This window comes from Sorex araneus, chromosome 5 (genome assembly GCF_027595985.1).
Source record: "Sorex araneus isolate mSorAra2 chromosome 5, mSorAra2.pri, whole genome shotgun sequence".
NCBI lineage: Eukaryota > Metazoa > Chordata > Mammalia > Eulipotyphla > Soricidae > Sorex > Sorex araneus.
In genome coordinates this window covers 187,853,216-187,877,189 of record NC_073306.1, presented here as the reverse complement: position 1 = coordinate 187,877,189, position 23,974 = coordinate 187,853,216, and the positions used below count along the sequence as shown (strand labels likewise).

Genomic DNA, 23,974 nt, shown 5'->3' with positions numbered 1-23,974 from the left:
AAGAAAAATTTATAGGGAAAAAATGATTTTATTTACATAGGAAAAAATGAGTACGGTATTTATGTACAACAGCTCATTAAATTTTCATAACAACTCTGAAAGATCAGGATCATAGGCAACCCCATTTTACACATGAGTAAACTGAGGCATTGGAGTAAAGAAGCCTTATGGTGAATATGAAATCATGCGTTTCTGAGTTTCAAACTTATATCCTCTATCTCTTTGTTTCCCATTAATCTATCATGTTATGGGCTGGAGCAACAGCACAGTGGTTGGGCGTTCGCCTTTCACGCGGCCGACCTGAGTACGATTCCTCTGCCCCTCTCGGAGAGCCCGGCAAGCTACAGAGAGTATCGAGCCCGCCCAGCAGAGCCTGGCAAGCTACCCGTGCGTATTGGATATGCCAAAAACGTAACAATAAGTCCCTCAATGAGAGACGTTACTGGTGCCGGCTCAAAAAAATCGATGAGCAATGGGGTGACAGTGACAGTGACAGTGACTATCATGTTATTGTGTTTTGAATTTTTCTACATTGTGATTACTTTCAATATAAACAGTCTAACATTCAAGTCAGGGAGAGCTTGTAGAAGTGATAAAAAGAAAGAAAAAAACAGGTTGAGAGGTAGTGTAGCAATTGGGGTGCAATGCATGTTAGGCATGGAGTCCAGTATCAATGCCCAACACCACAAGGTCCCCAAGTGTGTGCATGTAGACCCCACTATAGTACCACTGGGGTGCCCTGGTAATCCGCAGCACCTCAGGGTTAGAGATCCCTGTATCCACGTTTCCTGGCACTGAAGTGCCAGCCCAGAGAGTGGAGAATCACCAGTCGGGTCTTGGCTTCCCAAGCACCACTGGGGAACATACGCCTCAAAAGGCTTAAAGAGAAAAAAATGTAGGGGGCCAGAGCAATAGGACAAAAGCCGTGCACAGGACCAATTTGAATTCCATCCGTGTCACCTCACACAGAGGTCACCAGGAGTTATCCCTGAGCACAGAGCCAGGAGTAACCCTTAAGCACTGCTGAATGTGGCTCAAAAACCAAAACAAAGAAACAGAACTTAAAAAGCAAGTTAATGCTTAAACATCAAAATAATTTGCAATATTTTTAAGTGAATTAGTAATTCCATTCCCCTGGTCAGATCTATCGTAGAACATACACCTAGAAAAATCGGAGTTCCTTTTGTAAAGCAAGTAAATGAGGATCCCTGATAATTTCATATTCAATATACGCATTCTGCTTTACAAAAGAAGACATACTGAAACTGCCTTGATAATCATCTAACAGGTCCAATAAGCCCTATGGAAAATTGATTAGGTTTATAAATTTTAGAAAAATTATATAAGAAACTATACCAAATGCTTTATCAAATCCTGGAGTAATAGCGCAGTGGGTAGGGCATTCACCTTGCACACGGCCGACCCAGGTTCGATTCCTCCACCCCTCTGGGGGAGCCTAGGAAGCTGCTAAGAGTATCTTGCCCGCATGACAGAGCCTGACAAGCAACATGTGGCATATTCGATATGCCAAAAACAGTAACAACAAATGGAGGCATTACTGGTGCCAGCTCGAGCAAATCGATGAGCAATGGGATGACAGTGACAGTGACAGTATTTGTTTTAGGGGGAGCTGCCCTAGATGTGCAGGGGCCCCAGGGTTGCTCCTCTGGGCTATCTTCCCATCTTCTACCTAAAATGAATTTAAGAATAGAGAAAAATAACAGAAATGTGCAATGTTAGAGAGTTCTCAACATTTTTAAGCAACATAAAATGTCTTTAGTATGTCTACTTCTACTTAAATCTTCCCCCAAAAAGTCTAACTTCCTTTATCTTTTTAAAATATGCTATTACTAAATGCAATCGTGTGCCTCAACTCTGAAAGAAGCAGGAAAATGTAAAATTTCTTATAAAATGAATTGCCTATTCATTTTTTTGAAACATTAACTTGCAAGCAGGGATACTGTATCTTAATGAGCTTTACCAAATATATCTCACTGATGTTTGAGAAAGTATCCCAGTCCAATCTTTTATTAGATGAAACAGACTTTCGCAGGTAAGTGGCTAGGGAGACACAGGGACACGGATGGCAGTGCCCTGCTTGAAATCTGAAATTGAAACTCCCAAATAGAAGACTGAGAAATTTCATAATTGAAGGTAGTACCCTTTGTCAAGCTTATGTCACTTCTGATGTCAGTTCAATTCTCCATAACATTATATATCAGCCTAGGAACACAACCTAAAATCCACCACTGTACAGTGTTTTGAGTGTACAATACTGTCAACTATTGGCAAAATACTGTATAGCAGATCGCTGGAGCTTCATCTTGCATAGCAAAAACATCCTATCAGCGTACTGGCAAATAACAAGTTGATAATCAACAACAATTGAATATTTTTTTGTGAAAACAAGTGTGTCAGACTATGCCTTCTAAAATCCCTTTTGTACTTTTGTTATTTCACAGGCAGTTACAGAGCAATTTTCAACGGGACTTGAATTTATCTTGCAGCAGTAACTTCAACACCGGTTTTCATGTTCAGCTTGATTCATAAAGCACATTTATACAAACACATTCATTTATTAATATTGCATTAAATTCTGTCCTATAAGTAAGTCATTGTGAAAGTTAGAAGAAAATATAACAGTGAAGTTAAAAAAATGGGTTTCCAATCTACCAGAAATATGCCTTAAATATAAATCTTATGCCTAATAGCAGAAGCCACAAAGATGCTAAAGTAAAACAGCCAGTCCCTCTGACCAAAGAATCAATGAACTAAATCAAAATTTGTAGGTACTGACATTACTGGACAGATGATATTTTAAAGGTAAAACACACCTGTGGACTTTCTCTCATAATAAACTCCTATATGCCTTTTATTTTGTATCTCATTGTTATTTTCATGGCAGGAACAAATCCTACACTTAGAATAGAATAAGTTCATGTTCACGGTTAGTCTGTTTAGCTCTTTTCCAACCTCTCTCCTTCTACAAACAATATTCTCTTACTCTCAATTTATCTCCTTGACAATTTACTTCTAATTTCAGGCATAAATTTTACAGAAGCCCAAACCAAGCCCACAGATTTTCTTGTTCTATAAGAGGATTGCTAATCTGATGTTTTAGGTTAATAGAGACAAAAGTGAAGAAAACTGAGAATATTTATGAGGATGTAAAGTGGATGGTGGATTCTTTAGTCCTCATAAATCAATTTCTTTTGGTTTTATTGTTTTCGCTCCGTTTCCTTTTTGCTTTATTTATTTACTTAGGTTTGGGGGCCCAGGATGCTCAGGTCTTACTCCTGGCTCTGAACTCAGGGCTCACTCCTGGTGGGCTTGGAGAACATATGTGGTCCCTGAGACCAAAGCTGCATCGGGCACACGCAAGGCCAGCAACCCAACTTGCTGTGCCATCACTCCAGTCTGTTCATTTGGCTTTAATATCATGTTAAATTCAATGGTATTAAACAAAGAACTGTATAAATATTACTAGTTAGAAAATTTAATATTTTATTACTCTCCTACTCACCTTGACTTCTCTAATATTGGTACATATGAGTTAGTACCGTCATCCCATTGCTCATCGATTTGTTTGAGTAGGCACCAGTAACATCTCTCATTGTGAGACTTATTGTTACTGTTTTTGGCATATCCAATATGCACGGGTTGTTTGCCAGGCTCTGTCGCGCGGGCTCGATACTCTCCGTAGCTTGCCCGGCTCTCCAAGAGGGGCAGAGGAATCGAACTCAGGTCGGTCGCGTGAAAGGCGAAAGCCCAACCCCTGTGCTATCGCTCCAGCCCTAGTAATTTGGAAGATGGGGACTGAACCACTCTAGCAACGATCAGGGTCTATCGCTTGATCTATGCTCAGAGATAACCCCGAGCCATGCTTGGGGGAACTGTATTTCCCACCAGGAATCAAACCAGGTCTACCATGTCCAATGCAAGCACTCTACCCAGTGTACCCTCTCCCCGGACCCTGAGTTAGTAATTACTAAGGATTATGTTAGTAAATTACTAAATTGATTAACTGAATATAACAGGGCCTTAGAATCTACTATTTATGATAACTGGTAGCAATGCTTAAAAAGGAATTTCAAAAATGTTTGAAAGATGTGTTCTGCACTTTCTTACCTGTCAATCACTGTAACATGTAGTAAAAGTCAAGCATAAGCTATTTACTCTTTGTTGGAATAACTGCATTTAAATGAGATCTGTACAACAGAAGTTATAAAAAAGTGTCATAGTTTTGCACTATTTATCCTACAAAATATTACATCACAAATGAGTAAAGAGGAAATACAACAGTAAGTCCACATGAAACATCTCTGATAAAATAGATTCACTTTTTAAAAAGGTATGACAGTTTAAAAAGGGGGGATTATACAAACTGTGTGCAGTTTATTCTCAATTAAACAAGCACAAACACACATACATAAAATACATATTTACATGAGTTGAAATAAATAACCAATAGTGTAATCTGTGAACATTATGCCATACTACTATACAGTATCGTGATTTCTGTTTTGAATTTATATAACTATATTTTAAAGTATTCAACATAAGCAATGTATAATAAAAAATTCTTCAATATACAATCATTCAGAATGTAGAATAAGATGAAATGGGAGGAATAAATGGGAACTAAAATTCAGCTCTTACTGATGTCCGTGTAAAAACCAAAACCATACATAAATTATACATATTGGAATAGTGCAAAAATCTCAGAATAACATCAACCAAGATAGTGTAGCAGGAAATGATGTAACACAAGACTGCTAAAACAAAGCAGATGAACTAACACAGCATCCTCTAACAAAGATACTACTGAATTTTCGTGCACATAAGTTCACTCATTTGTAATAATGAAGGTCAATTTCTCATTTATAAACCTAAAGCTTTCCTTCACATCTCATTATGTTTTGTTGTTGCTCTACCTCAAGACCCTTCATATTCAAGGAATAAAACACACGTACACACCACTGTAATCTCACAATCATCCATTATTCAAGAAAGGTCTCATTGAATAAATGTCTGCTCAGAGGCTCTAAGCAAATTTCATTTCTGAACACTACTGTCTGCAGCCCAGCGGGCTATTTCACCAAGATAAGATCACACATTTAATCAAATGCGCCAAAAAAAAAAGAAGAAGAAAAAGAAGAAAGAAAAAAAAACAGAAAGTAAAAGAAAAGAAGGAGATACTTCCAAAGTTTGCAGTATAATGTCAAATAATAAAAATACAATGTCGACACCCTACTAATTTTAAGCCTCTTCCTTCTCCAAGGATATGTAATAATAACAAAAGTACATGGGAGTTCTTCTAATTAAAGTGTCTATTTACCTTTAACTTGCCTTGTGATAGCACAGTCATTAGGGCGTTTGCCTTGCACTCGGCTAACCCGGGTTTGATTCCTCCATCCCTCTCAGAGAGCCTGGCAAGCTACTGAGAGTATCCCACCCGCACGTCAGAGCCTGGCAAGCTACCTGTGGCATATTTGAGATGCCAAAAACAGTAACAACAAGTCTCACACTGGAGACGTTATGGTGCCCACTCGAGCAAATCGATGAACAATGGGATGACAGTGCTGCTAACCTTAAAATCCTATTAAATTAACTTCCCATGTTTCTATTAATGTGGTGTTGGTACTTAAGTTAAAAATCAGGGTGCCCGAGAGATAGTATAGTCAGTAGGAGACTTGCCTTTCGACAGCACCCCATATGGTACCCGGAGCAGCAGGAGTGATCCATGAGCACAAAGCCAGGAACAGGCCCTCAGCACCAAAGAGTGTGTTTCAAAAATCAAACAAACAAATAAATCAACAAAAATTTCTGTTTGGAGCACAGAAATTTTAAAGCAAGTAATTACTAAGTGCCGTACTTAGGCAAATATTACCTTTGAAGAGTTTTATTTCAATTGATCGTGTCAGCATTAAATACCACACACATTCTAGCTTTTAGCACAAGAGGTCCATATTAGATGCCTCTCGTCTGAATAACATCATTACTCGATATACTGAAGCACACTTTTACTGGATTCTTTAAACAGATAATAAAGTTATCTATACCCAATTATTTGAAATCTCCTATTTTTTGATAGACTTTTGAATGATCTGTCTCAAAGCATAAGACTCACTTGAATAAACATATTTTCATAAGAGCACAGCAAATGAGTATACCAGCAAGGCTCCATCAGACATTGCAAACAGATGATCGCATCCCATCCACAAACCCACTTATTTTTCTACTTTTACCACTATTTGTATGTTATGCTGTATTTATTCCCAGGCTATGAGTTTTTTCTTCTTCCATGTTCTTATATATAACATTTACTTCCTACAATTTCCTCTTCTGCCTTAAGAACAGTTAGTTTCTTTTACATGAAGGAAATGATCCTTAATGTACATGAGTTGACTGACAAGTTGCTGAGTTCAACTGCATCTATTGGTGACTTTCCTCACCTGGATATAGATGAGCAGATATAGTATACTTAACCCGGCCTGCCTACATTAATCTCTGCAGATGAAGCTCAAGTATCATTAAAAGAAAATCCAACAAGCAACAAAACCAAGACAACTTTATGTGTTTCTGTATCTGTTTCATACGTGCACTGGCCATCAAAGAACGGCAACTGACAACTGGACGTCACATTATGGAAATTCATTCATTACTTATATAAAGTGACATCTTTCAGATATTATCTGGCTTCCCAACAGGCAGAGCATTGACTTCTCCTGCAATTTTCTAATTGTCCTTGACTCTGAGAATCTGAATCCTTAATTTGCATATTCTCTTGGCTTGCTAATTCAGCAAGATAGGGGAAAGTTTTCCAAATTCCTTTAGGCTACTGACAGGAAGCAAATAAACCTATTGTAACAGTTTTCCTAATGTTTGCTCTGTTTTCATTAATAGAGAAACAATGCAGTGGCCATTCAAGCCCTTGCCAGAGACCAAGATTCCCTTCCCTAATGGTGCTTTCACTTCTTCAAGAGAGCTGTGATGCCTTCCACCGAGGAACAGCAATGTTCTTACCAATTCCAAGAGCAGCTGATATCACAGTGACCTAAAGTTGGCTACCTACAAAGACTACTGCAAACAACTGGCACAAATTCCTAAGTAGTATTCAAGACGCTAGCTTTCTGAGGTCATATTAAAACTCCATCCTTTCCAAGATTCTTTTTTCTTCTTTTAACTCTTTTGTACGGGGGGCACTGCTAGGTAAGGGGATACCACACCCAGTGGTTCTCAAGGAAGTGTACCTGCTACCAGAGATCAAACCAGGGTTGGCCACATGCAAGGCAAATGCCCTATTCCTTGTATTATGTCTATGGCCATCCCCCAAGATTTGAGGGGTCATAAGAAATATAATAAATCAACATACAGGAATAACTCTGGTCTAAAACTAGTTGGGGATGACTTTTCAATTGAAAAAAATGAAATAATGGATATACCCAATCTACTAATTCTTTTCAATTGAACACACTGCAGATGATAACTGTGATTCTATCATAAAAATACACCATTCTCGGAAAAGTGTAAGATAATATTTGAATATCATACATAAAAATCCTCAAGGGAAAACTGAAATTTAACTGAATCTATCTTAATCCCCCCCAAATAATGTGTATAATTTTAAGAAAAAAAAATGGTTACCTAAGAGCTTCTTCCGAAGTTAACAACAGTTAATAATATGATTAGAACTCATTACACAGATTCAACTGAATGGTTGGAGAAGCCAATATAAAAGAAAGGAAGTCCATAGATACGCACATGCCTCAATTGAACACAAAGCAATTTCTCAATAGACTCTTTGTCCCCTCCTTGAAGTCATGATCAGTATTCTGAGTCAAGGTTCAAAACAACAAACAACCATCAGTCACTGACAAATCAAGAACACTGCAAATCTTTTAAAAACAACCACAACAAACATAAATATAAACCATGGAGCCCTTCCTTTCTTGCCAGAAAAAAAAAAAGAATCTCACCCAAAAATATGACCAACTGGTCAAGACCATTTCCTCTATCCAAAAGCACTGGGAAGAGTCTTCAAGAAAGGAAAAGAGGGAGGGGGTAACAAACCCAAGCAAAACAAAACGGGAGGCAGTAGAAAACCCTCGCACGGGGTCAGCTGTCAATAGAATGCATCTTAGTATTCAGGTTACCCACCCATGCAGAACATCAAAAACTGGGCTTGAGTTTGTCCCCTATTCTTCCAGGCTGGGGCGACTGGAGCCACTGGGGATGCCTTGAATAGTAACATGCTCTGCCTCTGCGGGATGCATCAACACCAACACAAGCTGATCAAACAGAAAGGGGTGTCGCTGCTACTTGGCCTTCATTTGCTAGAGTCATACTTTAGAACACTTAAGGCTGGTGCAATTTGGCGAAGTCAGCTGTCCGACATGCAGCTTACTTCGTTCATTTTTACTACCTACCATATTGTGCGCTCTTTCTGTTTCAACACAAATGCTGGGAAATTATGGTTAAGGCAGACATTTTAATGGCTTTTGTCTCAGTCGATTGCCACTGATAGGCAGATGTTAATTCTAAAATTTGGAGTTATTTATCATCCATTCAATATTTCTTGCCTTTAAAGCAATTTGGGGGATCTAAATGTGAGGGATTCATCTGCATTTACAGCAGTCTTCTGAGGAACAGAAAGTGTCGGCTATAAATCTTTGGAAAATAAAGGAATATTTAAATCTTGGAAGTTTATGACGTCTTGATTTGGTTACAGCATTGTAGAAAATTCTGAATGCAGTTAAAATTTAAAGAGCTGTTGATGTGATGTGAAAAAGATGATCAAGAATTTAATTTAAAATGTCTTAAGTTGAACTGCTACTTTCATTTTATACCTGATTTAAAGTCAGTCTTCACACACAGCATTTGGTGGCTGTCAAAAAAATTTCCTTTTGGAGAGTATGATGTGTGTTGGTGAGTTAGTGAAAGAACATAGCGTTTTAAGAGGATGAAGAAGATCCCAGAAAAGACATAAAAGATGAGCAAAAGAGAGAGGCAAAAAGGTTTGGTGAGATAAAAAGAGATGCAAACTTAGCTGCTTAAGTAAACACTACTGATTTTCATAGTTCATCAGGAACTCTCTGATGAAGAAAATGACATTTAATTTAGTTACATTTTCTTAATTATGGCACTTAAGGGCATTTCTAACAATAATGTGACTGATAACAAGTACTATTCACTAAATGCTCGCTCTATCAGATACTTCTTGGTTTATTTCCCCCACAAAAGCAGATTCAACTACTTCTGCATTACAGAGAGATGGGAGATCTAAAAGTTGTAGAATTGGGATTGTATTCAAATGTTTTTTTTATTCCAAAAGCCATTTCTAGGAAGTGCATAAGTGGGGACATTTCCCAGTTATGCCCATCTCAGGAGCCTAATTTAGTTTCTACATCATGAAGTCAAGATTTACCAAAGTGCTAGAGAAGATAAGAGCCGAAACACGAAGGTCACTGTGACAAGCCTCACTCACCAATTAGAATGACCAATGATGGAGACACATTTCAAAAATGTCCATAATTCATAAATGTATTTATGATTTAAAGTTTTTGAGTAAATGGCAAGGCTTCATTCAGAAACATTCTCCAGTTAAACTTCAGCATCTAGTAAGACTAATGTACTCCTTCAGGCTTATCACAACTCACAAAGTGAACTGTGGTATATAATTACCCCAAAGATGCTAGTCACTGCAAATGCTGTTGTGATGCTTAGATAGTGACAAGCACACTAAGGCTGGAATGAGTCATCCTGTTTATCACCTCAGAAAACTGATTTCTTCCCTAATAATTCCTAAGATACAAGATATTCAATTAGGGTCTTTGAAATGCAGTTTTAATAGAGCATTCATATTCTCTATACAAATGTAAATTTAGTCCAAGTGAAGAAAGGTGCTTTATTAATCCTTATTACAGGGAAAAAAAACGCCAATAAAATTCGGTGTGTTTTAAATTGGAAGGCTAAAAGAAAGCCAAGACATAGTCTGAAGCAATGAGGTGAGACATAATTGCTTATCAGATTCATATGAGTAATTGATGTTTCCTAGATCCCTCGAGGGACCTGGTAAATAATAATCATGATAACAAAAATAACAACAGCAAATAACTGGGTTACTATTATGTCTCAGGAACTATTTTTGGCAACTATTTTGACTTTAATTTTTCTATTAAATTTTCACCCATGTTAGGTAAAACTGTCATATCCCTTAAATTTCAGTAAATTATTAAATAAATTCATTATCTTGCCAGAGTCAAATGATAGGCAAATGCTACCTAAAATTCCGTCAGTTCACACCACACCAGTCTGCCTCTCTAAGTAATCAAACTATTAACATCTAAAGCCAAGATTTGAAATATTCTCACTAGCTCTTTGCTGCTGTCAACAGATCAGGCTTGAGAATAGCAACACAAAAGTTTCTGCTTCACTAACTGTGGACCAAACCTTAAAAGAATCTTCCTACTTGCAAAGCAAATGATGACTGCCCAATAATTAATAAACTAGCCAATCTACCTAGGTATCGGTAAAGCATAAAGTCTTTCTCTTCCTCACTGATCCTATAAATGATCAGACAAGGTGAGATTTCTGAGCACAGGGAGGCAGGCAGAACTTGGAAAATCCAACATCGCTGGTTATCAGATTTTACGGACCTTGGACATTCTTTAAAATTGATGATGTAAAACAACTCTCGATGATGTGAAACAACTCTTGATGATGTTGCTTATAGTTACATATTACTAAGTAAAATAAGAAAAATCAAGAACACAGGCACACATGTCAAATTCCAACAGAGTAATGATGTCATGTACTAGGTCCCTTCTGGAAAACACTGCATGCTTGTTAAAGAATGAGTCTCAGGCCAGAGAGATCATGCAGTGCGTGAAGCACAGGTACTGCATGTGGCTGACCTGGGTTCAATCCCTGGCAACAAGTATACTCCCCTAAGCCCCACCAGGAGTTGATTCTTGAGCATGAAGTCAGGAGTAAACCCTGAAAAATGCCAGGTATCTACCCCATCACTCTCACCCAACCCCCGACCCCCCAAAATAGCAACAACAACAACAACAACAATAACAAAGAATGAAACTAAGAAGCAAATAACATCTCGGCATTGAAAATGAGACTGCTTTCTCAACAGAAACCCTCTGAAAGGGTTATCAGGACATGCTGGTTTGCCCAGAACACAGTCAGAGAAGAGGAGTTTGTCTGCTCTACAAAGTAACAAATACCAGACAGAAAAAATATTCAGCTGAGTGATTTAATTTTCCATCCCAAAAGTAATTTTCATGATAAATAGCATTACTATCAACAGTTTTCCAGTAAACTCTTGAATAATTTTAACGAAATATTTTCTTCTAATATGTACATATGAAACTAAATCCTTATTTTATGTGCCAATAAGACAAAAACTATATACAAATTCTTAAGGTACCCAGAAGAATTAATGATAAAATACGGGAAAAACTTTGCTCTCTAAAGCATACAGAGATCTCCAATGAGTAAGATGGCCTTTCAAAATAGATATACTTTGTACTTATGAATGCATAGTTCTAAGGGAAAAATCGACCTGAATACAGTGATAGAGTAATTTTGTGGGGCCACACAGAATCTTAGGACTCGCCAATGTTGTCTAGAGACATGCTCACACTACTTTCCCTGTCTGGCCAAGAAACATCAATATCAAGTTCCAAATGAGAAATTTGGAGTTTTCTCTTTATTAATCAATTATTCCGTAACAATATGCATACTCTCTCTCACTATCTCTCAAGAGAAATGTCAGAAGGACTTTACATACATATGAATGTTTTGCCTTCTATTTTATTATAAAATAAGCCACGCTATAAGGAAATGGATTTGCATGAAAGAAAAAAAAACATAAATGTAATTGCAATCTTAGTGTACTATGTCCTAGAAGGCAAACAACTGCTAAATTACCATATTGCTTCAGTGTTTAGAGTTCCTCCTCATGAGAGCAAATGGGAATTTTGCCTGTAATGCAAATCTAAGAAATCAAAGGAAAAATAGCCATATGCAGAACTTAGGGAAAGATCAGCTCCCTGGAATCCAGCTACCCTAGTCATTCACACCAGAGGAAATCAAAGCTGCAAAACTGTTCTCAAAATCACTCTTTGTTTTTAAGTAAATCATGATCAGTTTAAGTTGCTGATTTATAAGTGTAAAAGAAAATTCCCTTCTCACTGTAAGTGCCCGTCCTTTCTGGCAAGCCTCTTTAAAGGGAGTTTCAACCAACAAAGTGACCCAGACCAAATCTAAAAACAATTCGGTTAGCCTTAAATTGACTGTCTTGAATTCTTCTAATTATATAACCTTCTCTAAACTTCTCTTCCTATAACCAAGGAACTATAATCCTTGGTTACAGTTCACCAAGTAATCAAAGGCAAATCAAATCAGCAAGGATTTGCCTTTCCTAATTACTGGTAACAATGCCCAGCACAGTAGCCAGCACCAGCAGATCTGCACTCTATTCATCTTCATGGAAAGAAGTATCTGAATCTCCAAAAGGTAAGAAGATCCTCATTAAGAAAGGCATTTCTGCAAGACCTCCCATTTATTTTTTTGATGACTGCTCTCAATCTGAAGGATAATAACACCATGCAACTTGAAATGAGACATCAAAAGCATTTACCATTAGGACAAAACCCAGCCTAGCTTAGGGTTCTTCAGGCCAGGGATGCCTGAGGATGTAGCCCAGCACGCCCAACTGAAAAATGCAAGCTGCTCATAGAAACCTTTATAATCAGTCCTCCAACCAAGTCTACAGAGATAGTCTGCTCAACCATATATAAAAATTCACTGACCTGCTCCATATATATATACATATGGAGCAGGTATATATACACATATATATATGTGAAGTGAATTTTAGTGGAAAGGAAGGGCTATGGGATGGCATTCAATCACTCTGACACATTCACCTTTAGCTACAGACAGCACAATACACTGACAGACACAGTTCTAATGACATCAGGACCTGTGGAATGTATGACTGCTAGGAAGCTCATACTGCTAAGAAACAAAGAACAGATCTGATCAAATTTTCTAATGGAAGGGCCGGGAATCACTGGAATTAGATCTTAAGGAAGGAGAGGACATCTATTATTTCATCTTCACAAAAATTTGGAAGTATAAAGACTTTAACACATAACCTCTAGAAATTTATATGTATATACATATATATGTATATATATTTGAGGCCAGATTCTCAGTCCTGATCATAATTCTCCAACTTCTGTCCTAAGATGATCATCACTAGCATGAAAGCAGAGCTCAATCACAATTAGGAGTCAATTGTTGGGGAACCTAGTATTTCTCAGGAGGTCAAGATATTAAAAAAAGAAGCGAGGGAAAAGAAGTGACAGTCCTAGAAACAAAGTATTGTTAGTATTTACAGTGCTATACTAATAAAGGGAGAAGAGCATAGCCATTTGCAGCAAAAGTTAACCCAAGGAATTTCATTTTTTAATTATTAAAAGTAAAAAATCAGTTTCGAGTTTCAACTTTTTTTAAGTGTTCCTCTTCATAGCTTTTATGCTACCTTTAGTTTAAAAAAAAAATCTGAGACAAAACTCAAAGCTACTTCAACCCAGGCGAGTCTTTTTTCACTCCTACACCAACTACCGGGAAACCTACAAAAGCACAACCAATTCTAGCTGTAATTTACATGGAGACGAACTGGGTACCAGAATTTCAGATCACTTAGTTCCATACACCATTCGATAAATACACCAGGAAAATCTAACAGAGTCTGTTACGCCGCGTGGGGAAATAAAGGCACGTTTTTTTCAATGAAAAATTACCAAGTCAGAGTTGCCCGGTCGGTTCTACAGTGACATTCTTTAAGTAGTGTTGACAGCCCATATGACACTCAGATCAGGCGACCGCCTATTTACTTAAGTGCAAATCACTGAAGAATTTGCCCTTCCTTCCAGAGTCGCCGTCTCTCCTCCTTTCCCCAGCAGCTGGCTGCAAGACGGTAAAAGCAGGGGGTGCAGGAAGGAAGGTTGAGACTTCCTAAAGACTAAGCCACCCAGAAAAGTAAACACCCCAGACGCCACCGGGTTTGGCACGAACGCAGATTGTGGCAGGGCTCTTGGCACGGTTGTTTACAATGTGGTCTAAGGACCGCAGCCGGGGATGGCACACAGGCGCAGGAGACACCCAGAGGTGGCCCTCTCGCTCCTAGTTCGCCCAATTGCTGCGTTCGCTCGAACCATGCAGAAGGCAGCGCGCACAGCCAGCAGCACCGAGCCGAGCGCCGGGAGCCTTTCCAGGGGGTGGGGAGGTTGCGGCCGGCGGGAGTAGGGGGGGGTTGGGGGTGCACGATCCCCTCGATCCCCATCAGCACCACCGTGGGGTGCGTCGGCCGCTGCTGCACCAGAGACTCCCGCGTCTCCCGCGTCTCTCAGAGCTGCTTCTCGCTGGGGACGCCGCGACGCCGGGAGGCATCCTCGCAGCCCCCTCGGGGGCCCCCGTGGCCTCCTCAAACCAGCTTTTCCAGTTAAGCGGATCCCGGGAGATTTGGAGCCGCGAGCTCAGCTTCAGTACCGGGAGCCTGCCGTGCCCGGAGCTCCCTGCCCGCCGAGCCCAGGGCGCCCACGGTGACCCCGCTGCCAACTCACCCAGGTGCCCGAAGTCGCCCCCCTATACACACACACCCCGCGCGCGCGCATGCACATACACACACACACATACACACACACACGCACACGCACACAGGGCACGCCTCGTCCCACCCGACTCAGCCCACCCGGCGCGTATACGGTCGAGCCCGTCCTGCCCGGGAGCCCCGAGGAGCGAGCGCGGCGGCTGGGGCGCGGCGGCACCGGCTCTCCGCAGCAGCAGCCCGAGCTCCCCCTTCGCCACGACAGCTCCGGGGGGCGCCCGTCTTCCTACCTGTAACCTAGCCGGTCAGGGCCACCAACGTCCTGCCCACCCCAGCCGCGCCAGCGCGGTCCCCGAATTCCTGCACCGCCGCCCCCCGCGCGGTGCCGACTCCCCCAGCGATCGCGCCGCCCGGGCCACCCACGAAAGTGGCCGCTTTCTCCAGCCCAAACCGCCCGAACAAAGCCGAGGCGGGCAGACCTCCACCAAACTGCCGCCACAGGGGTGGGGGACAACACCACGGGCGGGCTGCGGGGAAACAGCGCGGCTCACCCATTCGGGGGCGCGACCTGGGCAAGGGGGACACCAGGGATGCTCCGGGCAGGCGTGTATGTGGTGGGGGGGGGAGATGTGCGGGGAGATCGCGGTGGGCTCGCCTCAAAGACCCCTATCAGCCCCGAGTCCAGTTCCTCACCCAGTCCCTGTCTGTCCTCCGGCACGCTCCCGCCCCCAACAGACCCCAGCTCCGGCCCGTCGGAGAGAAGGCGCCCCCTGGTCGGGTTTTCAAGCCCCCGCAGGAGATGACACCCGGGTGGGAGAGAAGGGACCATGCCCGGGTGGACCCCGTTCCCATTCTCCAGCGTCTGTGCGACTGCCAGCGCTCTCCCGAGCTCCTCTCTTCGGCATTAACCTCCCGGGCGCCCAAGAGCAGGGAAAACCTCGAACCCGGGTCCACTCCTCAGCGCCCACCCGCCAGGAGGCTCCCTTCGCGCCCCGCAGCACGATCGAAGGAGCGTGTGTGCAGCCGAGGGTGCGAAACGGGCTGGGTGCGTGTGCTCGCAGCCCGGCCCGCGGACGCCGCCGGCGCCGGGGCCACCACTGTTACCAAGAGTCGGAATAAATTACCTTTCGTAACCGCCGCTCCCGGAGATCGTCCCATCAGTGGCTCAACAACCTGCCACTGGGGGTAGTTTTCAACCATCCAGCCACCGAGCCCGGGAGGGGGGGTGGAGGGGTTGGGGTGGAGGGGGAGCCAACGACCCCACTGGCCCCAGCGAAGACACCCCGGGCCACACGCGTCCACGAAGGATGATAAAAACCAAAGCGCAGAGGAGGCAGCAGGAGGGTGGAGACCCCCAGCCAAGGAAACAAACAACAAAAAGTCTCTCCTTCCCCCTTTCTTCTGCTACACGGCCATGGAGAAAGGGGAAGGGGGTGGGGGGATGCTTGTCTTCCTTTACGTTTCCTCGCTTCCCGCACACCGAGCGGGGGGTTGGGGAGGGGGGGTGCCCCCAAAAACGGAGCACGGGGAGAGGAGGGTTCAGATGTCTCTCGCAGTCCACAGTTGCACAACTTCGGAGTCAGGCTCGGTCTCCAGCAGCAGCCCAGGGACCCGGGCGGCAGCGATTAACATGCGGCAGTGCTCGCCGGGGCTGCTCTTCCTCCCGCCGCCGCCGCCGCCGCTCGGGGAAAGACGCTGCCGAAGAGCCCCCCGGTCTTCCAGCATCCCCCCAGCCGGTCTTTATATCCAGTGGTCCCACCCCACCCACCCCCTGCTCTTTCTTTTTTGCTTCTTCTTCCTCGGTCTCCTCTTTCCGGCTAGGAGCGGGAGCGCAGGGATAGGTAGGGGGAGCCGCAGGAGCTAGGGGTGGCTGCTCCTCGGCGAAGCCCTCCTCCTTCTCCTCTTTCTCCTCCTCCTCCGCCGCCTCCTCGGGAGGCTCTCCCCCGGCCGCGGGGCTCCTCTCGCACCCACCACCTTCCCCGCGACCCGGCGCGAGGGCCGCGCAAACTCCTGCTCGGGGGCCGCGCGGGAGCGCGCGGGCGCCCGCGCGTTCCGGGGGTCGCGGAGCTCCGAGCCCGGGGGGCGGCCGCTCAGCTCGCCGCCGGCCGGCCCGGGCCGCCGCGGGCATGCGGGAGCTTCATCGCGCGGCCGCGCCGCCTCCGGGGCCCGCTGCCTCGTCTCCGAGTCCCCGCGCGATCGAGCCGGGCTCCGGCCGCTCTCCGGACGCGCTCCCGCGGCGGCGCGCGGCCCCGGCCGAGCCCCCCGTGCGGCCCGCGCGCGCGCGCGCGCACACCCGAGCGGGGACGGAGGCGAGCGAGAAGAAAGGAACGGGAGGGGGCGAGTCACTGGCGGCGGCGGCGGCCGCGAGCGGTCCGAGGACAGGCGGTGGCGGCGGCGGCGGCGGCGGCGGTGGCGCCCAGCCGGCCCGGGAGCGGCAGCTGCATCCCCGCGCCCGGGAGCGGGGGCGCGCGGCGCGGTGCGGGCCGGCGGCCGGCCGAGGCGCCGAGAGCGGGCGGAGCGCGGGCGCGCCGGGGCCCGGGCCGAGGCCGGAATGAGCCGCGGGCGAGGGGGGAGCGCCGGGAGTCGGGGAGGGGGCTCGCGACAGGGACCGGGGGGGCGGCCGGCAAAACCCGGATCTGGAGTCCGGCGGGCTCGGGGCCGCGTGGGCTCCACCTAGCAGCTCCGCGATCGCTGGAGGTAGGAAGGAGAGGACAGCCACTGAGGCTTCCCTTGCAGGGCGTCAAACAAAGAGTACCTCCAGGAGGCTGCCTCCCTCCCCCCACCCTCCCTCCGACTCTCTCTCTCTCTCTCTCTCTCTCTCTCTCTCTCTCTCTCTCTCTCTCTCTCTCTCTCTCTCTCTCTCTCTCTCTCTCTCTCTCTCTCCCCCCCCCCTGGCTCCTCGCCCCTGCTTCTTCACGCTCCCCTTTTCTCTCTCCTTTCTCCCCCCCTTCTTCTCCCCGTCCCCCCCTCCCCTTTATCTCCTTTTTCTTTCTCGTCCCAGGTAAGTAAAGAAGATCACATTGAACGCCCTGCCTGCCGTTATCCCTTTTCCCATGTGCCGATCGGTCCACATTTTCCTTAGACAGCGACCCAAGCCCAATTGCGTTGCCTACCTTTGGTCCATTTTATGTTCCTGCAAGTTTAGGTTCCTCCAAGGTGCGAGTTTATTGCAGACTTCAAACTGTCTTCTCATCATCGCGGTGGGGATGGAATGATTTTATTCCACCACATCGATAAAAATGACTGTGCTGTATCTAGAACTCTAAATGCCAGAGCAGCACCTTCTGAATGAGATAAAGTCAGCTCAAGTTAACTGGATGACCTTGGTCAATTACTGAACCTCTTATCACTCCTTTGTAAATGAAGGGGTTTCAGTAATAGTTCCCGGAGTATTTGTTTTCTTCTCTAAAATCTCGCGACTGGAAATGGCTAAGGTGTTATTTTTTTTTCATTTGAGTAAATTTGAGTTATGATTATGACATATGCTAAGATTTATTATCAACATCCAACTAGCACGCTCCATCCAAATTGTATTTGAAAGCATATATCCAGAATGTCCTCTGAGAGCACTTGGGCAAGTAACATCAAACCCAGCACATCCGAAGAACCTAAAACCTCATTAGAATTAACAGACCATACCCAATACAAATGACTACCAAAATTTCATTCATTCTTCAAAGCTCAATTCCGGAGCCAAGTACTCCAAGAAGCCTTTTCTCACCAACCACAATAAAAAAAATAATCACTCCCCCATTACAGTCCCAGAGCACTTTGATGCTATCTCTCCAACAACACCTATTTCATTCAGTTCTTTCTCTTGGTCTTTCAAAATAATTAGTTCTTTGTCTATATGCCTCTTTAGATTGTAGGATCTCCCTTGCATGCAAAATGCAGATTTTAATCATATCTACACATAAGATTACTCTGTATTTGTAGTTCTTTAAAAACCATGGTGGGTGGGGGGGGGCATGGGAGGGAAGTAAGAGTGGAAAATAATTCTGAATTGTGACCAAATGGATGTTCAAAGGGTCAACTTAGCTGCTCAATTTGTATAATGCTTATCCATTTTATTCCTTGGTTACTTAAAGAAAGGCAAACTGACATATGCAGTCACCTGTTTCCTAAAGAATTTTGAAAAGAATAGCCAATTGTGACAACTTCTCTTACTTTAAAGGAAGCAGAATGGAAAATCATTCATCTCCCAAGTGGATAGGTATATACAATTAATAAAATAATAAAATTCAGAATTAAAGCTATTGTATAGATTTTAAGTAAATGCTATTATTTTATTTAGAAAAATATAAACTCGCTGCAGACTAACTTTTAGGATCAACCTTTCTAGAATGAAATTTCAAAATGGAAATAATACATTTATCAAAATGTGAAACAGTAATTGAATAAAACAATTAGCCAAAGAGGATTTGACTTCAAACAAGAAAAAATTAAAAAGAAAATGTGCAGGATAAAAATCCAAACAGGGAAAAAAAAATTGAGAACTGATGGTTAAAGAAAATCAGGGAGAGAAGATATTTGATTGCTTATACAATAAATAAAATGTTAAGATAGCATTATTCTTCTAGCAGCTACCTAAAATTGAGGCTCCAACATCATGCTTCCAAATCATTTTTAATCTGAATGTCTATGGTCATCTATATTTGATTTAAGATATAAAGAATCTTACTTGATTGCCAGGAAATCTATGACTCTTGTCAATATTATTCCAAGGTGAATATTCCACAAAAAATAAATAAATAAATCTGTGATTTCTTGCCACACAATTACATATAGCACTTCTTCTCAGAGACAAAAGAGCATCACAAAGGATGTTTGACCAAAGGTATATGATATTATACTGAATTGCTTTAAGTGCTAGAGTTGTTTCTTTTCTTTTTTTTTTTGAAGTTTTTATTAAGATACTCTAAACTTAGCATCATTTGAAATTGGTGGATCAGTTTCTCCCAAATAAGAAAAAAAGCCAAAAGTTAAACTACAAAAAGTAGAATTATCCAATCAAACTGGGTAACCAAAATTGAATATTTTTTTCATCATCATCATCATCATCATCATCATCCCGTTGATCGTCAAATTTCTCGAGCAGTCTCAGTAACGTCTCCATTCGTCCAAGCCCTGATTTTAGAAGCCTCTCCTTCCAACATCTCTACTCGTCCTTCCAACGATGTCGTACTGGAGGCTCTTTCAGGGTCAGGGGAATGAGACCCAGCTTGTTACTGGTTTTGGCATATTAATACACCATGAGGACCATGCAAGGCTCTCCCATGTGGGCAGGAAACTCCCAGTAGATTGCCAGTTTCTTCCAGAGGGAGAAGTAGGCTATAAGATATAAGTTTTGGGAGCTTGCTTTTAAGTCTTTGGGTGCTGGCCATTGACAGGATTATATGGCACGCGCAGGGGGCAGTCCCTGGGTGTGACCACCTACCTACTGGGAAATGGGAAATCTGGGCAGAAGAGGCCCAGTCCCAATCCAAGCAGCCTTTGAGCTCTCAGCCCCAGGTCCCACACACCTGGGTTCCTCTGCCCATTCCTTCATGCGTGAGGCTCATCTGAAAGTGTAGAGAGGGACCTTGAGCATGGCTGTGACTAGGCTCTGGAGGTCTTCAGCCACCAGGAGCTCTGCTAGGGGTGGGGAGAGAAGCTAGAGCCCATCCCCTCTGAGGAGGCCCCGGGGAAGACAGCCAGGTGCATAGCCCGGGCAAGAGACTATCTGTCGAATTCCAAATTTGCAGAATTTTTTTTAACTATTAAAATTTCCTGACCAAAGGACTTTTCAAACTAAATAATACACTAGGATCTCTAGCAGTATGAAAGTTAAGGAAAGAATATTGACAATATGTTCACAGAGTAAATACAAAGGGTCAATTATTGTAAAAAAGTATGTTTTCATATACAAATACAATACATGATACATATATACAGTTATCATATCTACCATCTTTTAATCTTCAATGAAAGTTCACTGAAGAAGAAGCATTGCTATACTACAATTGAACTCACAAAAATTTGATGAGACTGGTATGACCCTATTTTACTGAAAAAAAAAATGACACATTTTGATTCTAAAAAGAAAACTGACAGTTTATATCAATTTCCTTATAGAATATATACCATTAATTAGGTGCATCTGTAACATAGGTACATACATATACATAGTATAAGTGATGTATCTTTGTATAAATAGATATGTCACTTCAACTATAAGCAGAAATAGAGATATGTATGAGAATGTCAGGACAACAGATATACAAGGGGAGGGATTATGTAAGATATTCTGACTTGTCATATATTTTCATATGCAATAAAGTCTCTAAAATGTTCAGCTCTGTAGTTATTCTTTATTGAGTGAATAGTTGGCTAAAACAAAAACAAAAGAAAAGTATGGTTATATATACTGTTTTAATTAGAATTCCTTTAGACCTGCACAAGAAAATACAAAATTACAGCAGAGAACGAAACAAGATTGAAGTTTATTTCTTTTTTAAGTCAAAGGTTGGTGATTGAAGACGATTATGACTCTCCAGAGCATCCCAAAATGAAACAGTTGCCATCTTTTACTTCTTGCTCCCTTACAAATGGCCTTTATTCCTAGTTCCAGTTCTAGCGATCAGGCCTACATGGCAGGAGCAAAGGAGAAAGGGAGGAAAAGAAAAGTTTACTCACATTCAAGGGCATTTTTCTAAGTTGCACAAACCATTTCTTTATCATTTCATCCTCAGACATGGTGACACTTAGCTCCATATCTAATGGGAAGTGTTGGTTATCCCAGGCAGTCATGTGTCCAACCGAAAATCAGAATTCTTTTAAGATCGAGCCTTTCCCCAGCATATGACCTAACACTCTGCACTGCCTTGGGCTAACTTTTGCATATATTAAGTTTTTTAGTAACCAAATGAATGACCAGTTAAGGAAAATAATAGACAATGCCACCTTAATATGAAATGACCTCTACTTCAACCAGATGTAAACTTTTGTATGATTTCAAATGGCTGATCTTTCGCCACGAGAGAAAATGCTCTCTGAGACCCAAACAAGTGTCAGCAGAGTTTCTGCCTTAAATGAGCTTGGGCCTAATTAAAATGATAGATCAAAGTACTCAGTTTAATTTTTGCAAAGCAGGCTATAAAGCACAGATTTCATGTATGCTATGACATGCTTAGAATTCTAAGAGGTATTTGGTTCAGCAGATATAAATTATATAGACTGTCAGATCATATTTGACTCTCCTACCGTAGATTATTAGATTATTCTAATAAGTACAAAGTGATGCTCCAAAACATGAGTTTGAAGGGATATTATGTTCATTGCCGCACTATTCACAATAGCAAAGATCTGGAAATAACCCATCTCCAACAACAAAAGAGTACTTTTATCTTTAATGTGGTAGATAAACACAAGGAAATATTACTCGACTCTAAGGGAAGATGAAATTGTGTGGTCGGTTACAATCTAGATAGAACTGAAAAAGATCGTGCTAAGTGAGTCAAGGAGAGAAGGACAAATATCTAATGATCTCACTCATATGTGGAGTATAAAGAAGCATCCTTAGGAAATAAACAATGAACAATAGCAGAACCTGAATCTAGCTACAGAAGTGAACTTACTTAAGAGAAGAAAGAAGACACTTGGAGGCGGGAAAATGCTAACATTGTTAATATTCTGGTGATGTAGCATAGTAACATTGTATCTTAAAACATTACTATGCTATTGTAAATCGAGGTACCTAATTTTTTAAAAATATATTGCAAAGGCAATAGCTAGAGATGTTACCCACTTCCTAAGATAAAAATCAGAGGACATTTTAAAAATGATCAGAAAATCTTACCTTGATTATAGTGTCCTATTAGTTTGACACCATCTATCTTCTCTTTGCTTCAAGAAATTCTCACTATTTTTCAATCCATAAGAGGATCTGTATATGTTACATTCTTAATGACATAGAAGCTTATCTATAAATCTAGATAATGTTGATAAAGATCAGTTTTAAACAGTTTACCCTAATCAAGTAGTTAACTTTCTCCACATCCTGACATTTTCAATGAAAGCATCTCCTTAAAACTCTTCATAATCATTTTCTTAATGGCTGTGAATGTTCCTGCCACTTTTAAAACCCTGAAAAAACAATAGCTCTTTTTTTCTTCTGCAAGTTTCTGTGCTACTTTGTCCTAGGTCCTACAATGAAATTATCCTCAGGATTGGAGCAATAGCACAAGGGTGTTTGCCTTGCACGTGGCCGACCTGGGTTCGATTCCTCCATCCCTCTTGGAGAAACAGGCAAGCTACCAAGAGTATCTTGCCCACACGGCAGAGCCTGGCAAGCTATCTGTGGTGTATTCGATATGCCAAAAACAGTAACAAGTCTCACAATGGAGACATTGCTGGTGCCCACTTGAGCAAATCGATGAGCAACAGGATGACAGTGATACAGTGATTCATAAAAACTCCAAATTGGACCCCATACCAAATTTGTATATTTACACATTGTCCATGTTAGTGTTCCAATATTGACCCTTCAAATTACTAAGTACTTAAACATATCACATAAAAGTGTCTAAATTTTAGAATATAGATCCATGAAGTCTCCAAAACCATGAAGTCTTCAGAACCCCAACACAGTTTTCTTAAGGTTTTTCTTTATGAAGACAGATGTGCGTTGCTAAGGAAAATACCATCGCTAATCAGAGAGATTCAATATGAGTTGTATGGCACAGAAAAAAAGGAGACCTTTTATTTTTTAAAATTTTATTTTATTGAATCACCATGTAGAAAGTTACAAAGTTCTCAGGCTTATGTCTCAGTTGTACAATACTCAAACACCCATCCCTTCACCCAGCCCATATTCCACCACCAAAGCCCCCAGTATACCTCCCAACCCCCACCCTCCACCCCCCATCTCCGCATGCTTAGTTGATAAATTTCACTTTATTTTCGCTTTACCTTGATTACATTCCATATTTCAACAGAAAATTCACTATTATTGGAGTTTTCTCCCAAGAAAGACAGCCCTACTGCCAATGAAGCATTTAATAATTAGTTTTCCATTGCTGGGACTGGAGAGATATGAAGTCCCGCTGTTTCAAGTACATAGAATTTTTTCCCCCTTCTTCCTGCGCCACCAAGTTCATGCCTGCTTAATGAATAGTCCTCATATTATGGCTGACACCACGCCACCCGATGAGAAAGAAAGATATTTCTCTTCCTCAGCCAGCGTGGGGCTATCGCTTAGTTCAGTCTAGAGACATGGCTGCAAATAGTTTCCGGAACCAAAAGTAGTCTAGTTGGGCTCCGGATTCTGGTTGAACAGCAGCATCGCAGTCGCACAAAAGTGTG

The 23,974-nt window shown here is 42.4% G+C and overlaps 1 protein-coding gene across 27 annotated transcripts in view; it reads right to left on the bottom strand.

Annotated features, from left to right (window-relative positions):
- ADGRL3 (adhesion G protein-coupled receptor L3) overlaps positions 1–16,382 on the bottom strand; it is a 988,077-nt gene extending 971,695 nt beyond the window's left edge. For 8 of the 27 annotated variants that reach the window (XM_055139554.1, XM_055139560.1, XM_055139557.1 and 5 more), the window contains exon 1: positions 15,757–16,379. The gene's annotated coding sequence lies outside the window, so the exon portion shown is untranslated. Of the gene's footprint in view, positions 1–15,756 lie in introns of all 27 variants that reach the window. The other 19 variants (XM_055139577.1, XM_055139579.1, XM_055139578.1 and 16 more) reach the window with 5 other exon arrangements.
- Between the last annotated feature and the right edge of the window lie 7,592 nt (positions 16,383–23,974).